Genomic DNA, 24,502 nt, shown 5'->3' on the forward strand with positions numbered 1-24,502 from the left:
CATGAAACACACCGGACTACAGGGAAAATGCACAAAGCTGAGCAGGCCGTTTCCCAAATCATACCGTGCAGCATAGTTTCAGGCACTGTGTCTGTTTTGCAGAATAAGGTTCCCAAAGAATGTTCCATCCTAAAACCGGAGGTAGTATTACAATCCGAGAACGACAGATTACATTGTAAGGAAGGTCTGACCTCGGGGCCGGTTCGAGATGTCACTTTCCTTGCCTTTTACCTTAACCGTGCAATTTGCTGCAGAGATTATCACACCTGGACATGAGCCTCATGGATACCAACTGAGTTGGAAACCTGTGTGGGAATCGATGAGAAAAAAGCGACTCAATAAATTTTAACAAGTTCCACGGTGCTTTTTAGAAATGCAGTTTCTGTTCACCTCAATCCAAAAGGCAGTTTCTGAACATAGTAACAGAAGTCAAAAGGTAATTACCTCACCCCACCCCCAGTCCGGAAGAGGTGCTAACTGCCCTTGATTGCTGTTTGTTCATGATGTGAAGAGCTCTCACGCCTGAGTCACCGTCACGTCTCTGGTTGCTGAGTGAATCACAAAGAAGGACTTTCTCCAGAGCTGCAACTGCCTCACTTCCCCACTCGCCTTCCCCGTTTACATTTTCCTGCTCGTCAGTGATTTAAAGAAAACCAAATGGATGCGATGTCATTCTGTAGCCTCTCTGTCGATTCCTCCGTTTCAGTTCCAACGTGGCTTAGATCTCGGGGCGCACCTTAATACTAGCGACGCTATGAAAGCACAGGTCCAGATGTTCCTCTGAGAGTGTAATTTCTTTCATTGCTGTTGCTGATTGAATGAGCCACTAACGTGTGAACTGCTCCAAAACATGATTCAGGACCTCTGGTGCCAATTCTCGCACGTTGAATAACGACAGACACCTTCCAAATGAGCTCTTTCAGAGACGACTTTGGGATACATTTGACAGACAGACTAGTTGAAGAATCCGTGGTGCACTGTGACACCAGCACATCAGCTTCTTCCCTGTCTTTGAACCGGGCCGCCTGCGCAAGGAATGCGAATGCGGTAATGCTTTTCGTGGAAGGATCAGAAGGGGGTAACTACACGCTCAAACAGAATGGCATATGATCAGAACGATGTTGGAGAAAAACTTTACAATGCTTTGCACGGTAATTAAATGGAATCGCATTGCATTGCACGACGAGAGAAGATTTATTGAAGCAAATTCGAAGGCAGGTTTGCACATGGGAAAGCAAGCAAGAAAGCTCCGTTCTTGTCGATGTCAAAGGCTGCAGTTGAAGAGCAAAGCAGTTTCTGCCCAGTTTCGAACTGGGGACCTTTCGCGTGTGAGGCGAACGTGATGACCACTACACTACAGAAACAAGCCGCGGTCGCAGCCGCTGCAGCTCAGTGGCATCCAACACAGAAAGTTGAAGCCATTCTACCTTTCGCCTTTCTGTTTCCGTTAACTCGTTGTTTCATGGGACTTGTTTAATTTTGGCTATGTGGTGAGCATGGACGAGATACACCGAAGTATCTGTTTCCACGCGGTGTAACCCGGTAACGTTGTGTTGCTTACACCTGCTTTAAAGAATTACGTTTTTGCGGAGCTTACCGTCGCAGTCTGTGGCAAAATCATTTAGTCTGTTCGACGGCTCACGGGAAAGGTAGCATTGTGAAACACTGCAGAAACGAACGACTTCCTTACTTTTGCTCCGACTGACCATACTCCGTGAAAGTTTCCCAGATTCTCAGTTGAGGATTTTTGCAGCTGGAAGTTACCTCAGAAACCCTGTTAATTCGTAATGTATTGAGCGAATCGCAAAACAGAAAGCATTTAACACGGAACACAAACAAAACTGGAAAACCAAATGCATTTTCAGACACAGCGAGCATGAATGCTAAATGTGAGACAGTCCGGGGGCATGAGCCATAAAGTTATCACACAAATAACAACAGGGCAATTCCAAACTACTCTTTCAAACATACTGGAGCCTGAGTGCACCACCACTGCCCAGACAATGCTGCAAAGAGACAAAGAAAGAACATAATAAGAATGGGCCATAAAAAGTGAATTTCACCAATCACAGTCTCGATTAGATTACCTTTCCCTTCCGATGACTCCAGGACGGAAAAGGAGGAAGTGGGAGAAATTCAATAACATATGACATCGAAATACATTGGAACGATTTTCTCATTGGCCAGAAAACCAAATAACGACGAGTCGAGTCACCGTAGGACTCTGTTTCGCAACAACAGTCTCCATTCGGTTCCAGTAAAAGCTCAACTTGCCTGGAACAGAAAGCAACAGTGGAGCCGCTGGCGATTTTCCGCGCGGGAGGCGAACACGATCATGACAGCACAGACACTTTGGAAAATTCGGCACTTTCCCACACCGCAGGAAATTCCCCGGGAAGCATAATCATTTTGCTTCTGTTTCAAACAGAAACGGAGCAGGGGAATGAAACAGCATTTAAACCAGCAGCTCCGCAGAAACGGCAGCGGTGGGATTCGAACCCACCCCTCGGGCGAGACGGGAGCCTTAATCCAGCGCCTTAGACCGCTCGGCCACACTAGCAACACGCGCGCGCGTCCATTTTCTTGCACTTCCAATTGTTTTCCTGCATAACAACAGATGTAAACTCAAGTGAAAAAGGTTCCATGATCCCTCTCCGACTCGCACAGCTGCTGGGATGTGCCCGTCTACAATATCAATTTCTCAGCAGTTAACGATAGCCCATCAATCCAGACAAAAATCACTGGTAAGCTGAGTCTATCTTCTCAGACTGGATTCAGAAACAAATGTATCTGTGAGTGCGTGAGAATATATGATCGGTTATGATTGGGTCAAATTACCATGAGCTACTTGACATTACTGCAATTTCGATTCTTGCTTTGCTAAATGATTTCACCCATTGCTCGAAACAGGACAACTTACACGTTTACACGGAACATGAAACACACCGGACTACAGGGAAAATGCACAAAGCTGAGCAGGCCGTTTCCCAAATCATACCGTGCAGCATAGTTTCAGGCACTGTGTCTGTTTTGCAGAATAAGGTTCCCAAAGAATGTTCCATCCTAAAACCGGAGGTAGTATTACAATCCGAGAACGACAGATTACATTGTAAGGAAGGTCTGACCTCGGGGCAGGTTCGAGATGCCACTTTCCTTGCCTTTTACCTTAACCGTGCAATTTGCTGCAGAGATTATCACACCTGGACATGAGCCTCATGGATACCAACTGAGTTGGAAACCTGTGTGGGAATCGATGAGAAAAAAGCGACTCAATAAATTTTAACAAGTTCCATGGTGCTTTTTAGAAATGCAGTTTCTGTTCACCTCAATCCAAAAGGCAGTTTCTGAACATAGTAACAGAAGTCAAAAGGTAATTACCTCACCCCACCCCCAGTCCGGAAGAGGTGCTAACTGCCCTTGATTGCTGTTTGTTCATGATGTGAAGAGCTCTCACGCCTGAGTCACCGTCACGTCTCTGGTTGCTGAGTGAATCACAAAGAAGGACTTTCTCCAGAGCTGCAACTGCCTCACTTCCCCACTCGCCTTCCCCGTTTACATTTTCCTGCTCGTCAGTGATTTAAAGAAAACCAAATGGATGCGATGTCATTCTGTAGCCTCTCTGTCGATTCCTCCGTTTCAGTTCCAACGTGGCTTAGATCTCGGGGCGCACCTTAATACTAGCGACGCTATGAAAGCACAGGTCCAGATGTTCCTCTGAGAGTGTAATTTCTTTCATTGCTGTTGCTGATTGAATGAGCCACTAACGTGTGAACTGCTCCAAAACATGATTCAGGACCTCTGGTGCCAATTCTCGCACGTTGAATAACGACAGACACCTTCCAAATGAGGTCTTTCAGAGACGACTTTGGGATACATTTGACAGACAGACTAGTTGAAGAATCCGTGGTGCACTGTGACACCAGCACATCAGCTTCTTCCCTGTCTTTGAACCGGGCCGCCTGCGCAAGGAATGCGAATGCGGTAATGCTTTTCGTGGAAGGATCAGAAGGGGGTAACTACACGCTCAAACAGAATGGCATATGATCAGAACGATGTTGGAGAAAAACTTTACAATGCTTTGCACGGTAATTAAATGGAATCGCATTGCATTGCACGACGAGAGAAGATTTATTGAAGCAAATTCGAAGGCAGGTTTGCACATGGGAAAGCAAGCAAGAAAGTTCCGTTCTTGTCGATGTCAAAGGCTGCAGTTGAAGAGCAAAGCAGTTTCTGCCCAGTTTCGAACTGGGGACCTTTCGCGTGTGAGGCGAACGTGATGACCACTACACTACAGAAACAAGCCGCGGTCGCAGCCGCTGCAGCTCAGTGGCATCCAACACAGAAAGTTGAAGCCATTCTACCTTTCGCCTTTCTGTTTCCGTTAACTCGTTGTTTCATGGGACTTGTTTAATTTTGGCTATGTGGTGAGCATGGACGAGATACACCGAAGTATCTGTTTCCACGCGGTGTAACCCGGTAACGTTGTGTTGCTTACACCTGCTTTAAAGAATTACGTTTTTGCGGAGCTTACCGTCGCAGTCTGTGGCAAAATCATTTAGTCTGTTCGACGGCTCACGGGAAAGGTAGCATTGTGAAACACTGCAGAAACGAACGACTTCCTTACTTTTGCTCCGACTGACCATACTCCGTGAAAGTTTCCCAGATTCTCAGTTGAGGATTTTTGCAGCTGGAAGTTACCTCAGAAACCCTGTTAATTCGTAATGTATTGAGCGAATCGCAAAACAGAAAGCATTTAACACGGAACACAAACAAAACTGGAAAACCAAATGCATTTTCAGACACAGCGAGCATGAATGCTAAATGTGAGACAGTCCGGGGGCATGAGCCATAAAGTTATCACACAAATAACAACAGGGCAATTCCAAACTACTCTTTCAAACATACTGGAGCCTGAGTGCACCACCACTGCCCAGACAATGCTGCAAAGAGACAAAGAAAGAACATAATAAGAATGGGCCATAAAAAGTGAATTTCACCAATCACAGTCTCGATTAGATTACCTTTCCCTTCCGATGACTCCAGGACGGAAAAGGAGGAAGTGGGAGAAATTCAATAACATATGACATCGAAATACATTGGAACGATTTTCTCATTGGCCAGAAAACCAAATAACGACGAGTCGAGTCACCGTAGGACTCTGTTTCGCAACAACAGTCTCCATTCGGTTCCAGTAAAAGCTCAACTTGCCTGGAACAGAAAGCAACAGTGGAGCCGCTGGCGATTTTCCGCGCGGGAGGCGAACACGATCATGACAGCACAGACACTTTGGAAAATTCGGCACTTTCCCACACCGCAGGAAATTCCCCGGGAAGCAAACTCATTTTGCTTCTGTTTCAAACAGAAATGCAGCAGGGGAATGAAACAGCATTTAAACCAGCAGCTCCGCAGAAACGGCAGCGGTGGGATTCGAACCCACCCCTCGGGCGTGACGGGAGCCTTAATCCAGCGCCTTAGACCGCTCGGCCACACTAGCAACACGCGCGCGAGTCCATTTTCTTGCACTTCCAATTGTTTTCCTGCATAACAACAGATGTAAACTCAAGTGAAAAAGGTTCCATGATCCCTCTCCGACTCGCACAGCTGCTGGGATGTGCCCGTCTACAATATCAATTTCTCAGCAGTTAACGATAGCCCATCAATCCAGACAAAAATCACTGGTAAGCTGAGTCTATCTTCTCAGACTGGATTCAGAAACAAATGTATCTGTGAGTGCGTGAGAATATATGATCGGTTATGATTGGGTCAAATTACCATGAGCTACTTGACATTACTGCAATTTCGATTCTTGCTTTGCTAAATGATTTCACCCATTGCTCGAAACAGGACAACTTACACGTTTACACGGAACATGAAACACACCGGACTACAGGGAAAATGCACAAAGCTGAGCAGGCCGTTTCCCAAATCATACCGTGCAGCATAGTTTCAGGCACTGTGTCTGTTTTGCAGAATAAGGTTCCCAAAGAATGTTCCATCCTAAAACCGGAGGTAGTATTACAATCCGAGAACGACAGATTACATTGTAAGGAAGGTCTGACCTCGGGGCCGGTTCGAGATGCCACTTTCCTTGCCTTTTACCTTAACCGTGCAATTTGCTGCAGAGATTATCACACCTGGACATGAGCCTCATGGATACCAACTGAGTTGGAAACCTGTGTGGGAATCGATGAGAAAAAAGCGACTCAATAAATTTTAACAAGTTCCATGGTGCTTTTTAGAAATGCAGTTTCTGTTCACCTCAATCCAAAAGGCAGTTTCTGAACATAGTAACAGAAGTCAAAAGGTAATTACCTCACCCCACCCCCAGTCCGGAAGAGGTGCTAACTGCCCTTGATTGCTGTTTGTTCATGATGTGAAGAGCTCTCACGCCTGAGTCACCGTCACGTCTCTGGTTGCTGAGTGAATCACAAAGAAGGACTTTCTCCAGAGCTGCAACTGCCTCACTTCCCCACTCGCCTTCCCCGTTTACATTTTCCTGCTCGTCAGTGATTTAAAGAAAACCAAATGGATGCGATGTCATTCTGTAGCCTCTCTGTCGATTCCTCCGTTTCAGTTCCAACGTGGCTTAGATCTCGGGGCGCACCTTAATACTAGCGACGCTATGAAAGCACAGGTCCAGATGTTCCTCTGAGAGTGTAATTTCTTTCATTGCTGTTGCTGATTGAATGAGCCACCAACGTGTGAACTGCTCCAAAACATGATTCAGGACCTCTGGTGCCAATTCTCGCACGTTGAATAACGACAGACACCTTCCAAATGAGGTCTTTCAGAGACGACTTTGGGATACATTTGACAGACAGACTAGTTGACACCAGCACATCAGCTTCTTCTCTGTCTTTGAACCGGGCCGCCTGCGCAAGGAATGCGAATGCGGTAATGCTTTTCGTGGAAGGATCAGAAGGGGGTAACTACACTCTCAAACAGAATGGCATATGATCAGAACCATGTTGGAGAAAAACTTTACAATGCTTTGCACAGTAATTAAATGGAATTGCATTGCATTGCCCGACGAGAGAAGATTTATTCAAGCAAACTCGAAGGCAGGTTTGCACATGGGAAAGCAAGCAAGAAAGCTCCGTTCTTGTCGATGTCAAAGGCTGCAGTTGAAGAGCAAAGCAGTTTCTGCCCAGTTTCGAACTGGGGACCTTTCGCGTGTAAGGCGAACGTGATGACCACTACACTACAGAAACAAGCCGCGGTCGCAGCCGCTGCAGCTCAGTGGCATCCAACACTGAAAGTTGAAGCCATTGTACCTTTCACCTTTCTGTTTCCGTTAACTCGTTGTTTCATGGGACTTGTTTAAATTTGGCTATGTGGTGAGCATGGACGAGATACACCGAAGTATCTGTTTCCACGCGGTGTAACCCGGTAACGTTGTGTTGCTTACACCTGCTTTAAAGAATTACGTTTTTCCGGAGCTTACCGTCGCAGTCTGTGGCAAAATCATTTAGTCTGTTCGACGGCTCCCGGGAAAGGTAGCATTGTGAAACACTGCAGAAACGAACGACTTCCTTACTTTTGCTCCGACTGACCATACTCCGTGAAAGTTTCCCAGATTCTCAGTTGAGGATTTTTGCAGCTGGAAGTTATCTCAGAAACCCTGTTAATTCGTAATGTATTGAGAGAATCGCAAAACAGAAAGCATTTAACACGGAACACAAACAAAACTGGAAAACCAAATGCATTTTCAGACACAGCGAGCATGAATGCTAAATGTGAGAGTGTCGGGGGGCATGAACCATAAAGTAATCACACAACTAACAACAGGGCAATTCCAAACTACTCTTTCAAACAGACTGGAGCCTGAGTGCACCACCACTTCCCAGACAATGCTGCAAAGAGACAAAGAAAGAACATAATAAGAATGGGCCATAAAAAGTGAATTTCACCAATCACAGTCTCGATTAGATTACCTTTCCCTTCCGATGACTGCAGGACGGAAATGAAGGAAGTGGGAGAAATTCAATAACATATGACATCGAAATACATTGGAACGATTTTCTCATTGGCCAGAAAACCAAATAACGAAGAGTCGAGTCACCGGAGGAGTCTGTTTCGCAACAACGATGAAATAACTGTCTCCATTCGGTTCCAGGAGAAGCTCAACTTGCCTGGAACAGAAAGCAACAGTAGAGCTGCTGGCGATTTTCCGCGCGGGAAGCGAACACGATCATGACAGCACAGAGACTTTCGAAAATTCGGCACTTTCCCACACCGCAGTCAATTTCTCGGGAAGCAAACTCATTTAAAAAGAGATGAGGCAGGGATTGAAACAGCATTTAAACCAGCTGCTCCGTTGGAGCTGTTCAGCAGAACTGGCAGCGGTGGGATTCGAACCCAAACTTCTGTCGAGACTGGAGCCTTAATTCAGCGCTTTAGACCGCTCGGCCACACTAGCAACACGCCCGCGAGTCCATTTTCTTGCACTTCCAATTGTTTTCCTGCATAACAACAGATGTAAACTCAAGTGAAAAAGGTTCCATGATCCCTCTCCGACTCGCACAGCTGCTGGGATGTGCGCGTCTACAATATCAATTTCTCAGCAGTTAACGATAGCCCATCAATCCAGACAAAAATCACTGGTAAGCTGAGTCTATCTTCTCAGACTGGATTCAGAAACAAATGTATCTGTGAGTGCGTGAGAATATATGATCGGTTATGATTGGGTCAAATTACCATGAGCTACTTGACATTACTGCAGTTTCGATTCTTGCTTTGCTCAATGATTTCACCCATTGTTCGAAACAGGACAACTTTCACGGTTACACGGAACATGATACACACCGGACTACAGGGAAAATGCACAAAGCTGAGCAGGCCGTGTCCCAAATCATACCGTGCAGCATAGTTTCAGTCACTGTGTCTATTTTGCAGAATAAGGTTCCCAAAGAATGTTCCACCCTAAAACCGGAGGTAGCATTACAATCCGAGAACGACAGATTACATTGTGAGGAAGGTCTGACCTCGGGGCCGGTTCGAGATGTCACTTTCCTTGCCTTTTACCTTAACCGTGCAATTTGCTGCAGAGATTTTCACACCTGGACATGAGCCTCATCGATACCAACTGAGTTGGAAACCTGTGTGGGGATCGATGAGAAAAAGCGACTCAATAAAGTTTAACAAGTTCCGTGGTGCTTTTTAGAAATGCAGTTTCTGTTCACCTCAATCCAAAAGGCAGTTTCTGAACATAGTAACAGAAGTCAAAAGGTAATTACCTCACCCCACCCCCACTCCGGAAGAGGTGCTAACTGCCCTTGATTGCTTTTTGTTCACGATGTGAAGAGCTCTCACGCCTGAGTCACCGTCACGTCTCTGGTTGCTGAGTGAATCACAAAGACGGACGTTCTCCAGAGCTGCAACTGCCTCACTTCCCCACTCGCCCTCCCCGTTTACATTTTCCTGCTCGTCAGTGATTTAAAGAAAACCAAATGGATGCGATGTCATTCTGTAGCCTCTCTGTCGATTCCTCCGTTTCAGTTCCAACGTGGCTTAGATCTCGGGGCGCACCTTAATACTAGCGACGCTATGAAAGCACAGGTCCAGATGTTCCTCTTAGAGTGTAATTTCTTTCATTGCTGTTGCTGATTGAATGAGCCACTAACGTGTGAACTGCTCCAAAACATGATTCAGGACCTCTGGTGCCAATTCTCGCACGTTGAATAACGACAGACACCTTCCAAATGAGGTCTTTCAGAGACGACTTTGGGATACATTTGACAGACAGACTAGTTGAAGAATCCGTGGTGCACTGTGACACCAGCACATCAGCTTCTTCCCTGTCTTTGAACCGGGCCGCCTGCGCAAGGAATGCGAATGCGGTAATGCTTTTCGTGGAAGGATCAGAAGGGGGTAACTACACGCTCAAACAGAATGGCATATGATCAGAACGATGTTGGAGAAAAACTTTACAATGCTTTGCACGGTAATTAAATGGAATCGCATTGCATTGCACGACGAGAGAAGATTTATTGAAGCAAATTCGAAGGCAGGTTTGCACATGGGAAAGCAAGCAAGAAAGCTCCGTTCTTGTCGATGTCAAAGGCTGCAGTTGAAGAGCAAAGCAGTTTCTGCCCGGTTTCAAACTGGGGACCTTTCACGTGTGAGGCGGACGTGATGACCACTACACTACAGAAACAAGCCGCGGTCGCAGCCGCTGCAGCTCAGTGGCATCCAACACAGAAAGTTGAAGCCATTCTACCTTTCGCCTTTCTGTTTCCGTTAACTCGTTGTTTCATGGGACTTGTTTAATTTTGGCTATGTGGTGAGCATGGACGAGATACACCGAAGTATCTGTTTCCACGCGGTGTAACCCGGTAACGTTGTGTTGCTTACACCTGCTTTAAAGAATTACGTTTTTGCGGAGCTTACCGTCGCAGTCTGTGGCAAAATCATTTAGTCTGTTCGACGGCTCACGGGAAAGGTAGCATTGTGAAACACTGCAGAAACGAACGACTTCCTTACTTTTGCTCCGACTGACCATACTCCGTGAAAGTTTCCCAGATTCTCAGTTGAGGATTTTTGCAGCTGGAAGTTACCTCAGAAACCCTGTTAATTCGTAATGTATTGAGCGAATCGCAAAACAGAAAGCATTTAACACGGAACACAAACAAAACTGGAAAACCAAATGCATTTTCAGACACAGCGAGCATGAATGCTAAATGTGAGACAGTCCGGGGGCATGAGCCATAAAGTAATCACACAAATAACAACAGGGCAATTCCAAACTACTCTTTCAAACATACTGGAGCCTGAGTGCACCACCACTGCCCAGACAATGCTGCAAAGAGACAAAGAAAGAACATAATAAGAATGGGCCATAAAAAGTGAATTTCACCAATCACAGTCTCGATTAGATTACCTTTCCCTTCCGATGACTCCAGGACGGAAAGGGAGGAAGTGGGAGAAATTCAATAACATATGACATCGAAATACATTGGAACGATTTTCTCATTGGCCAGAAAACCAAATAACGACGAGTCGAGTCACCGTAGGACTCTGTTTCGCAACAACAGTCTCCATTCGGTTCCAGTAAAAGCTCAACTTGCCTGGAACAGAAAGCAACAGTGGAGCCGCTGGCGATTTTCCGCGCGGGAGGCGAACACGATCATGACAGCACAGACACTTTGGAAAATTCGGCACTTTCCCACACCGCAGGAAATTCCCCGGGAAGCAAACTCATTTTGCTTCTGTTTCAAACAGAAACGCAGCAGGGGAATGAAACAGCATTTAAACCAGCAGCTCCGCAGAAACGGCAGCGGTGGGATTCGAACCCACCCCTCGGGCGAGACGGGAGCCTTAATCCAGCGCCTTAGACCGCTCGGCCACACTAGCAACACGCGCGCGAGTCCATTTTCTTGCACTTCCAATTGTTTTCCTGCATAACAACAGATGTAAACTCAAGTGAAAAAGGTTCCATGATCCCTCTCCGACTCGCACAGCTGCTGGGATGTGCCCGTCTACAATATCAATTTCTCAGCAGTTAACGATAGCCCATCAATCCAGACAAAAATCACTGGTAAGCTGAGTCTATCTTCTCAGACTGGATTCAGAAACAAATGTATCTGTGAGTGCGTGAGAATATATGATCGGTTATGATTGGGTCAAATTACCATGAGCTACTTGACATTACTGCAATTTCGATTCTTGCTTTGCTAAATGATTTCACCCATTGCTCGAAACAGGACAACTTACACGTTTACACGGAACATGAAACACACCGGACTACAGGGAAAATGCACAAAGCTGAGCAGGCCGTTTCCCAAATCATACCGTGCAGCATAGTTTCAGGCACTGTGTCTGTTTTGCAGAATAAGGTTCCCAAAGAATGTTCCATCCTAAAACCGGAGGTAGTATTACAATCCGAGAACGACAGATTACATTGTAAGGAAGGTCTGACCTCGGGGCCGGTTCGAGATGCCACTTTCCTTGCCTTTTACCTTAACCGTGCAATTTGCTGCAGAGATTATCACACCTGGACATGAGCCTCATGGATACCAACTGAGTTGGAAACCTGTGTGGGAATCGATGAGAAAAAAGCGACTCAATAAATTTTAACAAGTTCCATGGTGCTTTTTAGAAATGCAGTTTCTGTTCACCTCAATCCAAAAGGCAGTTTCTGAACATAGTAACAGAAGTCAAAAGGTAATTACCTCACCCGACCCCCAGTCCGGAAGAGGTGCTAACTGCCCTTGATTGCTGTTTGTTCATGATGTGAAGAGCTCTCACGCCTGAGTCACCGTCACGTCTCTGGTTGCTGAGTGAATCACAAAGAAGGACTTTCTCCAGAGCTGCAACTGCCTCACTTCCCCACTCGCCTTCCCCGTTTACATTTTCCTGCTCGTCAGTGATTTAAAGAAAACCAAATGGATGCGATGTCATTCTGTAGCCTCTCTGTCGATTCCTCCGTTTCAGTTCCAACGTGGCTTAGATCTCGGGGCGCACCTTAATACTAGCGACGCTATGAAAGCACAGGTCCAGATGTTCCTCTGAGAGTGTAATTTCTTTCATTGCTGTTGCTGATTGAATGAGCCACCAACGTGTGAACTGCTCCAAAACATGATTCAGGACCTCTGGTGCCAATTCTCGCACGTTGAATAACGACAGACACCTTCCAAATGAGGTCTTTCAGAGACGACTTTGGGATACATTTGACAGACAGACTAGTTGAAGAATCCGTGGTGCACTGTGACACCAGCACATCAGCTTCTTCCCTGTCTTTGAACCGGGCCGCCTGCGCAAGGAATGCGAATGCGGTAATGCTTTTCGTGGAAGGATCAGAAGGGGGTAACTACACGCTCAAACAGAATGGCATATGATCAGAACGATGTTGGAGAAAAACTTTACAATGCTTTGCACGGTAATTAAATGGAATCGCATTGCATTGCACGACGAGAGAAGATTTATTCAAGCAAATTCGAAGGCAGGTTTGCACATGGGAAAGCAAGCAAGAAAGCTCCGTTCTTGTCGATGTCAAAGGCTGCAGTTGAAGAGCAAAGCAGTTTCTGCCCAGTTTCGAACTGGGGACCTTTCACGTGTGAGGCGAACGTGATAACCACTACACTACAGAAACAAGCCGCGGTCGCAGCTGCTGCAGCTCAGTGGCATCCAACACAGAAAGTTGAAGCCATTCTACCTTTCGCCTTTCTGTTTCCGTAAACTCGTTGTTTCATGGGACTTGTTTAATTTTGGCTATGTGGTGAGCATGGACGAGATACACCGAAGTATCTGTTTCCACGCGGTGTAACCCGGTAACGTTGTGTTGCTTACACCTGCTTTAAAGAATTACGTTTTTGCGGAGCTTACCGTCGCAGTCTGTGGCAAAATCATTTAGTCTGTTCGACGGCTCACGGGAAAGGTAGCATTGTGAAACACTGCAGAAACGAACGACTTCCTTACTTTTGCTCCGACTGACCATACTCCGTGAAAGTTTCCCAGATTCTCAGTTGAGGATTTTTGCAGCTGGAAGTTACCTCAGAAACCCTGTTAATTCGTAATGTATTGAGCGAATCGCAAAACAGAAAGCATTTAACACGGAACACAAACAAAACTGGAAAACCAAATGCATTTTCAGACACAGCGAGCATGAATGCTAAATGTGAGACAGTCCGGGGGCATGAGCCATAAAGTTATCACACAAATAACAACAGGGCAATTCCAAACTACTCTTTCAAACATACTGGAGCCTGAGTGCACCACCACTGCCCAGACAATGCTGCAAAGAGACAAAGAAAGAACATAATAAGAATGGGCCATAAAAAGTGAATTTCACCAATCACAGTCTCGATTAGATTACCTTTCCCTTCCGATGACTCCAGGACGGAAAAGGAGGAAGTGGGAGAAATTCAATAACATATGACATCGAAATACATTGGAACGATTTTCTCATTGGCCAGAAAACCAAATAACGACGAGTCGAGTCACCGTAGGACTCTGTTTCGCAACAACAGTCTCCATTCGGTTCCAGTAAAAGCTCAACTTGCCTGGAACAGAAAGCAACAGTGGAGCCGCTGGCGATTTTCCGCGCGGGAGGCGAACACGATCATGACAGCACAGACACTTTGGAAAATTCGGCACTTTCCCACACCGCAGGAAATTCCCCGGGAAGCAAACTCATTTTGCTTCTGTTTCAAACAGAAATGCAGCAGGGGAATGAAACAGCATTTAAACCAGCAGCTCCGCAGAAACGGCAGCGGTGGGATTCGAACCCACCCCTCGGGCGTGATGGGAGCCTTAATCCAGTGCCTTAGACCGCTCGGCCACACTAGCAACACGCGCGCGAGTCCATTTTCTTGCACTTCCAATTGTTTTCCTGCATAACAACAGATGTAAACTCAAGTGAAAAAGGTTCCATGATCCCTCTCCGACTCGCACAGCTGCTGGGATGTGCCCGTCTACAATATCAATTTCTCAGCAGTTAACGATAGCCCATCAATCCAGACAAAAATCACTGGTAAGCTGAGTCTATCTTCTCAGACTGGATTCAGAAACAAATGTATCTGTGAGTGCGTGAGAATATATGATCGGTTATGATTGGGTCAAATTACCATGAGCTACTTGACATTACTGCAATTTCGATTCTTGCTTTGCTAAATGATTTCACCCATTGCTCGAAACAGGACAACTTACACGTTTACACGGAACATGAAACACACCGGACTACAGGGAAAATGCACAAAGCTGAGCAGGCCGTTTCCCAAATCATACCGTGCAGCATAGTTTCAGGCACTGTGTCTGTTTTGCAGAATAAGGTTCCCAAAGAATGTTCCATCCTAAAACCGGAGGTAGTATTACAATCCGAGAACGACAGATTACATTGTAAGGAAGGTCTGACCTCGGGGCCGGTTCGAGATGCCACTTTCCTTGCCTTTTACCTTAACCGTGCAATTTGCTGCAGAGATTATCACACCTGGACATGAGCCTCATGGATACCAACTGAGTTGGAAACCTGTGTGGGAATCGATGAGAAAAAAGCGACTCAATAAATTTTAACAAGTTCCATGGTGCTTTTTAGAAATGCAGTTTCTGTTCACCTCAATCCAAAAGGCAGTTTCTGAACATAGTAACAGAAGTCAAAAGGTAATTACCTCACCCCACCCCCACTCCGGAAGAGGTGCTAACTGCCCTTGATTGCTGTTTGTTCATGATGTGAAGAGCTCTCACGCCTGAGTCACCGTCACGTCTCTGGTTGCTGAGTGAATCACAAAGAAGGACTTTCTCCAGAGCTGCAACTGCCTCACTTCCCCACTCGCCTTCCCCGTTTACATTTTCCTGCTCGTCAGTGATTTAAAGAAAACCAAATGGATGCGATGTCATTCTGTAGCCTCTCTGTCGATTCCTCCGTTTCAGTTCCAACGTGGCTTAGATCTCGGGGCGCACCTTAATACTAGCGACGCTATGAAAGCACAGGTCCAGATGTTCCTCTGAGAGTGTAATTTCTTTCATTGCTGTTGCTGATTGAATGAGCCACCAACGTGTGAACTGCTCCAAAACATGATTCAGGACCTCTGGTGCCAATTCTCGCACGTTGAATAACGACAGACACCTTCCAAATGAGGTCTTTCAGAGACGACTTTGGGATACATTTGACAGACAGACTAGTTGAAGAATCCGTGGTGCACTGTGACACCAGCACATCAGCTTCTTCCCTGTCTTTGAACCGGGCCGCCTGCGCAAGGAATGCGAATGCGGTAATGCTTTTCGTGGAAGGATCAGAAGGGGGTAACTACACGCTCAAACAGAATGGCATATGATCAGAACGATGTTGGAGAAAAACTTTACAATGCTTTGCACGGTAATTAAATGGAATCGCATTGCATTGCACGACGAGAGAAGATTTATTCAAGCAAATTCGAAGGCAGGTTTGCACATGGGAAAGCAAGCAAGAAAGCTCCGTTCTTGTCGATGTCAAAGGCTGCAGTTGAAGAGCAAAGCAGTTTCTGCCCAGTTTCGAACTGGGGACCTTTCACGTGTGAGGCGAACGTGATAACCACTACACTACAGAAACAAGCCGCGGTCGCAGCCGCTGCAGCTCAGTGGCATCCAACACAGAAAGTTGAAGCCATTCTACCTTTCGCCTTTCTGTTTCCGTTAACTCGTTGTTTCATGGGACTTGTTTAATTTTGGCTATGTGGTGAGCATGGACGAGATACACCGAAGTATCTGTTTCCACGCGGTGTAACCCGGTAACGTTGTGTTGCTTACACCTGCTTTAAAGAATTACGTTTTTGCGGAGCTTACCGTCGCAGTCTGTGGCAAAATCATTTAGTCTGTTCGACGGCTCACGGGAAAGGTAGCATTGTGAAACACTGCAGAAACGAACGACTTCCTTACTTTTGCTCCGACTGACCATACTCCGTGAAAGTTTCCCAGATTCTCAGTTGAGGATTTTTGCAGCTGGAAGTTACCTCAGAAACCCTGTTAATTCGTAATGTATTGAGCGAATCGCAAAACAGAAAGCATTTAACACGGAACACAAACAAAACTGGAAAACCAAATGCATTTTCAGACACAGCGAGCATGAATGCTAAATGTGAGACAGTCCGGGGGCATGAGCCATAAAGTTATCACACAAATAACAACAGGGCAATTCCAAACTACTCTTTCAAACATACTGGAGCCTGAGTGCACCACCACTGCCCAGACAATGCTGCAAAGAGACAAAGAAAGAACATAATAAGAATGGGCCATAAAAAGTGAATTTCACCAATCACAGTCTCGATTAGATTACCTTTCCCTTCCGATGACTCCAGGACGGAAAAGGAGGAAGTGGGAGAAATTCAATAACATATGACATCGAAATACATTGGAACGATTTTCTCATTGGCCAGAAAACCAAATAACGACGAGTCGAGTCACCGTAGGACTCTGTTTCGCAACAACAGTCTCCATTCGGTTCCAGTAAAAGCTCAACTTGCCTGGAACAGAAAGCAACAGTGGAGCCGCTGGCGATTTTCCGCGCGGGAGGCGAACACGATCATGACAGCACAGACACTTTGGAAAATTCGGCACTTTCCCACACCGCAGGAAATTCCCCGGGAAGCAAACTCATTTTGCTTCTGTTTCAAACAGAAATGCAGCAGGGGAATGAAACAGCATTTAAACCAGCAGCTCCGCAGAAACGGCAGCGGTGGGATTCGAACCCACCCCTCGGGCGTGACGGGAGCCTTAATCCAGTGCCTTAGACCGCTCGGCCACACTAGCAACACGCGCGCGAGTCCATTTTCTTGCACTTCCAATTGTTTTCCTGCATAACAACAGATGTAAACTCAAGTGAAAAAGGTTCCATGATCCCTCTCCGACTCGCACAGCTGCTGGGATGTGCCCGTCTACAATATCAATTTCTCAGCAGTTAACGATAGCCCATCAATCCAGACAAAAATCACTGGTAAGCTGAGTCTATCTTCTCAGACTGGATTCAGAAACAAATGTATCTGTGAGTGCGTGAGAATATATGATCGGTTATGATTGGGTCAAATTACCATGAGCTACTTGACATTACTGCAATTTCGATTCTTGCTTTGCTAAATGATTTCACCCATTGCTCGAAACAGGACAACTTACACGTTTACACGGAACATGAAACACACCGGACTACAGGGAAAATGCACAAAGCTGAGCAGGCCGTTTCCCAAATCATACCGTGCAGCATAGTTTCAGGCACTGTGTCTGTTTTGCAGAATAAGGTTCCCAAAGAATGTTCCATCCTAAAACCGGAGGTAGTATTACAATCCGAGAACGACAGATTACATTGTAAGGAAGGTCTGACCTCGGGGCCGGTTCGAGATGCCACTTTCCTTGCCTTTTACCTTAACCGTGCAATTTGCTGCAGAGATTATCACACCTGGACATGAGCCTCATGGATACCAACTGAGTTGGAAACCTGTGTGGGAATCGATGAGAAAAAAGCGACTCAATAAATTTTAACAAGTTCCATGGTGCTTTTTAGAAATGCAGTTTCTGTTCACCTCAATCCAAAAGGCAGTTTCTGAACATAGTAACAGAAGTCAAAAGGTAATTACCTCACCCCACCCCCAGTCCGGAAGAGGTGCTAACTGCCCTTGATTGCTGTTTGTTCATGATGTGAAGAGCTCTCACGCCTGAGTCACCGTCACGTCTCTGGTTGCTGAGTGAATCACAAAGAAGGACTTTCTCCAGAGCTGCAACTGCCTCACTTCCCCACTCGCCTTCCCCGTTTACATTTTCCTGCTCGTCAGTGATTTAAAGAAAACCAAATGGATGCGATGTCATTCTGTAGCCTCTCTGTCGATTCCTCCGTTTCAGTTCCAACGTGGCTTAGATCTCGGGGCGCACCTTAATACTAGCGACGCTATGAAAGCACAGGTCCAGATGTTCCTCTGAGAGTGTAATTTCTTTCATTGCTGTTGCTGATTGAATGAGCCACCAACGTGTGAACTGCTCCAAAACATGATTCAGGACCTCTGGTGCCAATTCTCGCACGTTGAATAACGACAGACACCTTCCAAATGAGGTCTTTCAGAGACGACTTTGGGATACATTTGACAGACAGACTAGTTGACACCAGCACATCAGCTTCTTCTCTGTCTTTGAACCGGGCCGCCTGCGCAAGGAATGCGAATGCGGTAATGCTTTTCGTGGAAGGATCAGAAGGGGGTAACTACACTCTCAAACAGTATGGCATATGATCAGAACCATGTTGGAGAAAAACTTTACAATGCTTTGCACAGTAATTAAATGGAATTGCATTGCATTGCCCGACGAGAGAAGATTTATTCAAGTAAACTCGAAGGCAGGTTTGCACATGGGAAAGCAAGCAAGAAAGCTCCGTTCTTGTCGATGTCAAAGGCTGCAGTTGAAGAGCAAAGCAGTTTCTGCCCAGTTTCGAACTGGGGACCTTTCGCGTGTAAGGCGAACGTGATGACCACTACACTACAGAAACAAGCCGCGGTCGCAGCCGCTGCAGCTCAGTGGCATCCAACACTGAAAGTTGAAGCCATTGTACCTTTCACCTTTCTGTTTCCGTTAACTCGTTGTTTCATGGGACTTGTTTAAATTTGGCTATGTGGTGAGCATGGACGAGATACACCGAAGTATCTGTTTCCACGCGGTGTAACCCGGTAACGTTGTGTTGCTTACACCTGCTTTAAAGAATTACGTTTTTGCGGAGCTTACCGTCGCAGTCTGTGGCAAAATCATTTAGTCTGTTCGACGGCTCCCGGGAAAGGTAGCATTGTGAAACACTGCAGAAACGAACGACTTCCTTACTTTTGCTCCGACTGACCATACTCCGTGAAAGTTTCCCAGATTCTCAGTTGAGGATTATTGCAGCTGGAAGTTATCTCAGAAACCCTGTTAATTCGTAATGTATTGAGAGAATCGCAAAACAGAAAGCATTTAACACGGAACACAAACAAAACTGGAAAACCAAATGCATTTTCAGACACAGCGAGCATGAATGCCAAATGTGAGAGTGTCGGGGGGCATGAACCATAAAGTAATCACACAACTAACAACAGGGCAATTCCAAACTACTCTTTCAAACAGACTGGAGCCTGAGTGCACCACCACTTCCCAGACAATGCTGCAAAGAGACAAAGAAAGAACATAATAAGAATGGGCCATAAAAAGTGAATTTCACCAATCACAGTCTCGATTAGATTACCTTTCCCTTCCGATGACTCCAGGACGGAAAAGGAGGAAGTGGGAGAAATTCAATAACATATGACATCGAAATACATTGGAACGATTTTCTCATTGGCCAGAAAACCAAATAACGACGAGTCGAGTCACCGTAGGACTCTGTTTCGCAACAACAGTCTCCATTCGGTTCCAGTAAAAGCTCAACTTGCCTGGAACAGAAAGCAACAGTGGAGCCGCTGGCGATTTTCCGCGCGGGAGGCGAACACGATCATGACAGCACAGACACTTTGGAAAATTCGGCACTTTCCCACACCGCAGGAAATTCCCCGGGAAGCAAACTCATTTTGCTTCTGTTTCAAACAGAAATGCAGCAGGGGAATGAAACAGCATTTAAACCAGCAGCTCCGCAGAAACGGCAGCGGTGGGATTCGAACCCACCCCTCGGGCGTGACGGGAGCCTTAATCCAGTGCCTTAGACCGCTCGGCCACACTAGCAACACGCGCGCGAGTCCATTTTCTTGCACTTCCAATTGTTTTCCTGCATAACAACAGATGTAAACTCAAGTGAAAAAGGTTCCATGATCCCTCTCCGACTCGCACAGCTGCTGGGATGTGCCCGTCTACAATATCAATTTCTCAGCAGTTAACGATAGCCCATCAATCCAGACAAAAATCACTGGTAAGCTGAGTCTATCTTCTCAGACTGGATTCAGAAACAAATGTATCTGTGAGTGCGTGAGAATATATGATCGGTTATGATTGGGTCAAATTACCATGAGCTACTTGACATTACTGCAATTTCGATTCTTGCTTTGCTAAATGATTTCACCCATTGCTCGAAACAGGACAACTTACACGTTTACACGGAACATGAAACACACCGGACTACAGGGAAAATGCACAAAGCTGAGCAGGCCGTTTCCCAAATCATACCGTGCAGCATAGTTTCAGGCACTGTGTCTGTTTTGCAGAATAAGGTTCCCAAAGAATGTTCCATCCTAAAACCGGAGGTAGTATTACAATCCGAGAACGACAGATTACATTGTAAGGAAGGTCTGACCTCGGGGCCGGTTCGAGATGCCACTTTCCTTGCCTTTTACCTTAACCGTGCAATTTGCTGCAGAGATTATCACACCTGGACATGAGCCTCATGGATACCAACTGAGTTGGAAACCTGTGTGGGAATCGATGAGAAAAAAGCGACTCAATAAATTTTAACAAGTTCCATGGTGCTTTTTAGAAATGCAGTTTCTGTTCACCTCAATCCAAAAGGCAGTTTCTGAACATAGTAACAGAAGTCAAAAGGTAATTACCTCACCCGACCCCCAGTCCGGAAGAGGTGCTAACTGCCCTTGATTGCTGTTTGTTCATGATGTGAAGAGCTCTCACGCCTGAGTCACCGTCACGTCTCTGGTTGCTGAGTGAATCACAAAGAAGGACTTTCTCCAGAGCTGCAACTGCCTCACTTCCCCACTCGCCTTCCCCGTTTACATTTTCCTGCTCGTCAGTGATTTAAAGAAAACCAAATGGATGCGATGTCATTCTGTAGCCTCTCTGTCGATTCCTCCGTTTCAGTTCCAACGTGGCTTAGATCTCGGGGCGCACCTTAATACTAGCGACGCTATGAAAGCACAGGTCCAGATGTTCCTCTGAGAGTGTAATTTCTTTCATTGCTGTTGCTGATTGAATGAGCCACCAACGTGTGAACTGCTCCAAAACATGATTCAGGACCTCTGGTGCCAATTCTCGCACGTTGAATAACGACAGACACCTTCCAAATGAGGTCTTTCAGAGACGACTTTGGGATACATTTGACAGACAGACTAGTTGAAGAATCCGTGGTGCACTGTGACACCAGCACATCAGCTTCTTCCCTGTCTTTGAACCGGGCCGCCTGCGCAAGGAATGCGAATGCGGTAATGCTTTTCGTGGAAGGATCAGAAGGGGGTAACTACACGCTCAAACAGAATGGCATATGATCAGAACGATGTTGGAGAAAAACTTTACAATGCTTTGCACGGTAATTAAATGGAATCGCATTGCATTGCACGACGAGAGAAGATTTATTCAAGCAAATTCGAAGGCAGGTTTGCACATGGGAATGCAAGCAAGAAAGCTCCGTTCTTGTCGATGTCAAAGGCTGCAGTTGAAGAGCAAAGCAGTTTCTGTCCAGTTTCGAACTGGGGACCTTTCGCGTGTGAGGCGAACGTGATAACCACTACACTACAGAAACAAGCCGCGGTCGCAGCCGCTGCAGCTCAGTGGCATCCAACACAGAAAGTTGAAGCCATTCTACCTTTCGCCTTTCTGTTTCCGTAAACTCGTTGTTTCATGGGACTTGTTTAATTTTGGCTATGTGGTGAGCATGGACGAGATACACCGAAGTATCTGTTTCCACGCGGTGTAACCCGGTAACGTTGTGTTGCTTACACCTGCTTTAAAGAATTACGTTTTTGCGGAGCTTACCGTCGCAGTCTGTGGCAAAATCATTTAGTCTGTTCGACGGCTCACGGGAAAGGTAGCATTGTGAAACACTGCAGAAACGAACGACTTCCTTACTTTTGCTCCGACTGACCATACTCCGTGAAAGTTTCCCAGATTCTCAGTTGAGGATTTTTGCAGCTGGAAGTTACCTCAGAAACCCTGTTAATTCGTAATGTATTGAGCGAATCGCAAAACAGAAAGCATTTAACACGGAACACAAACAAAACTGGAAAACCAAATGCATTTTCAGACACAGCGAGCATGAATGCTAAATGTGAGACAGTCCGGGGGCATGAGCCATAATGTTATCACACAAATAACAACAGGGCAATTCCAAACTACTCTTTCAAACATACTGGAGCCTGAGTGCACCACCACTGCCCAGACAATGCTGCAAAGAGACAAAGAAAGAACATAATAAGAATGGGCCATAAAAAGTGAATTTCACCAATCACAGTCTCGATTAGATTACCTTTCCCTTCCGATGACTCCAGGACGGAAAAGGAGGAAGTGGGAGAAATTCAATAACATATGACATCGAAATACATTGGAACGATTTTCTCATTGGCCAGAAAACCAAATAACGACGAGTCGAGTCACCGTAGGACTCTGTTTCGCAACAACAGTCTCCATTCGGTTCCAGTAAAAGCTCAACTTGCCTGGAACAGAAAGCAACAGTGGAGCCGCTGGCGATTTTCCGCGCGGGAGGCGAACACGATCATGACAGCACAGACACTTTGGAAAATTCGGCACTTTCCCACACCGCAGGAAATTCCCCGGGAAGCAAACTCATTTTGCTTCTGTTTCAAACAGAAATGCAGCAGGGGAATGAAACAGCATTTAAACCAGCAGCTCCGCAGAAACGGCAGCGGTGGGATTCGAACCCACCCCTCGGGCGTGACGGGAGCCTTAATCCAGTGCCTTAGACCGCTCGGCCACACTAGCAACACGCGCGCGAGTCCATTTTCTTGCACTTCCAATTGTTTTCCTGCATAACAACAGATGTAAACTCAAGTGAAAAAGGTTCCATGATCCCTCTCCGACTCGCACAGCTGCTGGGATGTGCCCGTCTACAATATCAATTTCTCAGCAGTTAACGATAGCCCATCAATCCAGACAAAAATCACTGGTAAGCTGAGTCTATCTTCTCAGACTGGATTCAGAAACAAATGTATCTGTGAGTGCGTGAGAATATATGATCGGTTATGATTGGGTCAAATTACCATGAGCTACTTGACATTACTGCAATTTCGATTCTTGCTTTGCTAAATGATTTCACCCATTGCTCGAAACAGGACAACTTACACGTTTACACGGAACATGAAACACACCGGACTACAGGGAAAATGCACAAAGCTGAGCAGGCCGTTTCCCAAATCATACCGTGCAGCATAGTTTCAGGCACTGTGTCTGTTTTGCAGAATAAGGTTCCCAAAGAATGTTCCATCCTAAAACCGGAGGTAGTATTACAATCCGAGAACGACAGATTACATTGTAAGGAAGGTCTGACCTCGGGGCCGGTTCGAGATGCCACTTTCCTTGCCTTTTACCTTAACCGTGCAATTTGCTGCAGAGATTATCACACCTGGACATGAGCCTCATGGATACCAACTGAGTTGGAAACCTGTGTGGGAATCGATGAGAAAAAAGCGACTCAATAAATTTTAACAAGTTCCATGGTGCTTTTTAGAAATGCAGTTTCTGTTCACCTCAATCCAAAAGGCAGTTTCTGAACATAGTAACAGAAGTCAAAAGGTAATTACCTCACCCCACCCCCAGTCCGGAAGAGGTGCTAACTGCCCTTGATTGCTGTTTGTTCATGATGTGAAGAGCTCTCACGCCTGAGTCACCGTCACGTCTCTGGTTGCTGAGTGAATCACAAAGAAGGACTTTCTCCAGAGCTGCAACTGCCTCACTTCCCCACTCGCCTTCCCCGTTTACATTTTCCTGCTCGTCAGTGATTTAAAGAAAACCAAATGGATGCGATGTCATTCTGTAGCCTCTCTGTCGATTCCTCCGTTTCAGTTCCAACGTGGCTTAGATCTCGGGGCGCACCTTAATACTAGCGACGCTATGAAAGCACAGGTCCAGATGTTCCTCTTAGAGTGTAATTTCTTTCATTGCTGTTGCTGATTGAATGAGCCACTAACGTGTGAACTGCTCCAAAACATGATTCAGGACCTCTGGTGCCAATTCTCGCACGTTGAATAACGACAGACACCTTCCAAATGAGGTCTTTCAGAGACGACTTTGGGATACATTTGACAGACAGACTAGTTGAAGAATCCGTGGTGCACTGTGACACCAGCACATCAGCTTCTTCCCTGTCTTTGAACCGGGCCGCCTGCGCAAGGAATGCGAATGCGGTAATGCTTTTCGT

General features: G+C 46.0%; 7 non-coding genes across 7 annotated transcripts; all 7 read right to left on the reverse strand.

Annotated features, from left to right (window-relative positions):
- Positions 1-1,291: 1,291 nt before the first annotated feature.
- On the reverse strand, positions 1,292-1,364 carry trnav-cac (transfer RNA valine (anticodon CAC)). The gene has a single exon. It is a non-coding gene; the product is annotated as a tRNA-Val (tRNA).
- A 2,861-nt stretch (positions 1,365-4,225) lies between these two features.
- Positions 4,226-4,298, reverse strand: trnav-cac (transfer RNA valine (anticodon CAC)). The gene has a single exon. It is a non-coding gene; the product is annotated as a tRNA-Val (tRNA).
- Positions 4,299-7,138: 2,840 nt separating this feature from the next.
- trnav-uac (transfer RNA valine (anticodon UAC)) lies at positions 7,139-7,211 on the reverse strand. Its single transcript has one exon. It is a non-coding gene; the product is annotated as a tRNA-Val (tRNA).
- Positions 7,212-13,017: 5,806 nt separating this feature from the next.
- Positions 13,018-13,090, reverse strand: trnav-cac (transfer RNA valine (anticodon CAC)). The gene has a single exon. It is a non-coding gene; the product is annotated as a tRNA-Val (tRNA).
- Positions 13,091-15,951: 2,861 nt separating this feature from the next.
- trnav-cac (transfer RNA valine (anticodon CAC)) lies at positions 15,952-16,024 on the reverse strand. The gene has a single exon. It is a non-coding gene; the product is annotated as a tRNA-Val (tRNA).
- A 2,840-nt stretch (positions 16,025-18,864) lies between these two features.
- Positions 18,865-18,937, reverse strand: trnav-uac (transfer RNA valine (anticodon UAC)). Its single transcript has one exon. It is a non-coding gene; the product is annotated as a tRNA-Val (tRNA).
- A 2,861-nt stretch (positions 18,938-21,798) lies between these two features.
- On the reverse strand, positions 21,799-21,871 carry trnav-cac (transfer RNA valine (anticodon CAC)). The gene has a single exon. It is a non-coding gene; the product is annotated as a tRNA-Val (tRNA).
- Between the last annotated feature and the right edge of the window lie 2,631 nt (positions 21,872-24,502).

This window comes from Chiloscyllium punctatum, chromosome 18, assembly GCF_047496795.1.
Source record: "Chiloscyllium punctatum isolate Juve2018m chromosome 18, sChiPun1.3, whole genome shotgun sequence".
NCBI classification, from domain to species: Eukaryota; Metazoa; Chordata; class Chondrichthyes; order Orectolobiformes; family Hemiscylliidae; genus Chiloscyllium; species Chiloscyllium punctatum.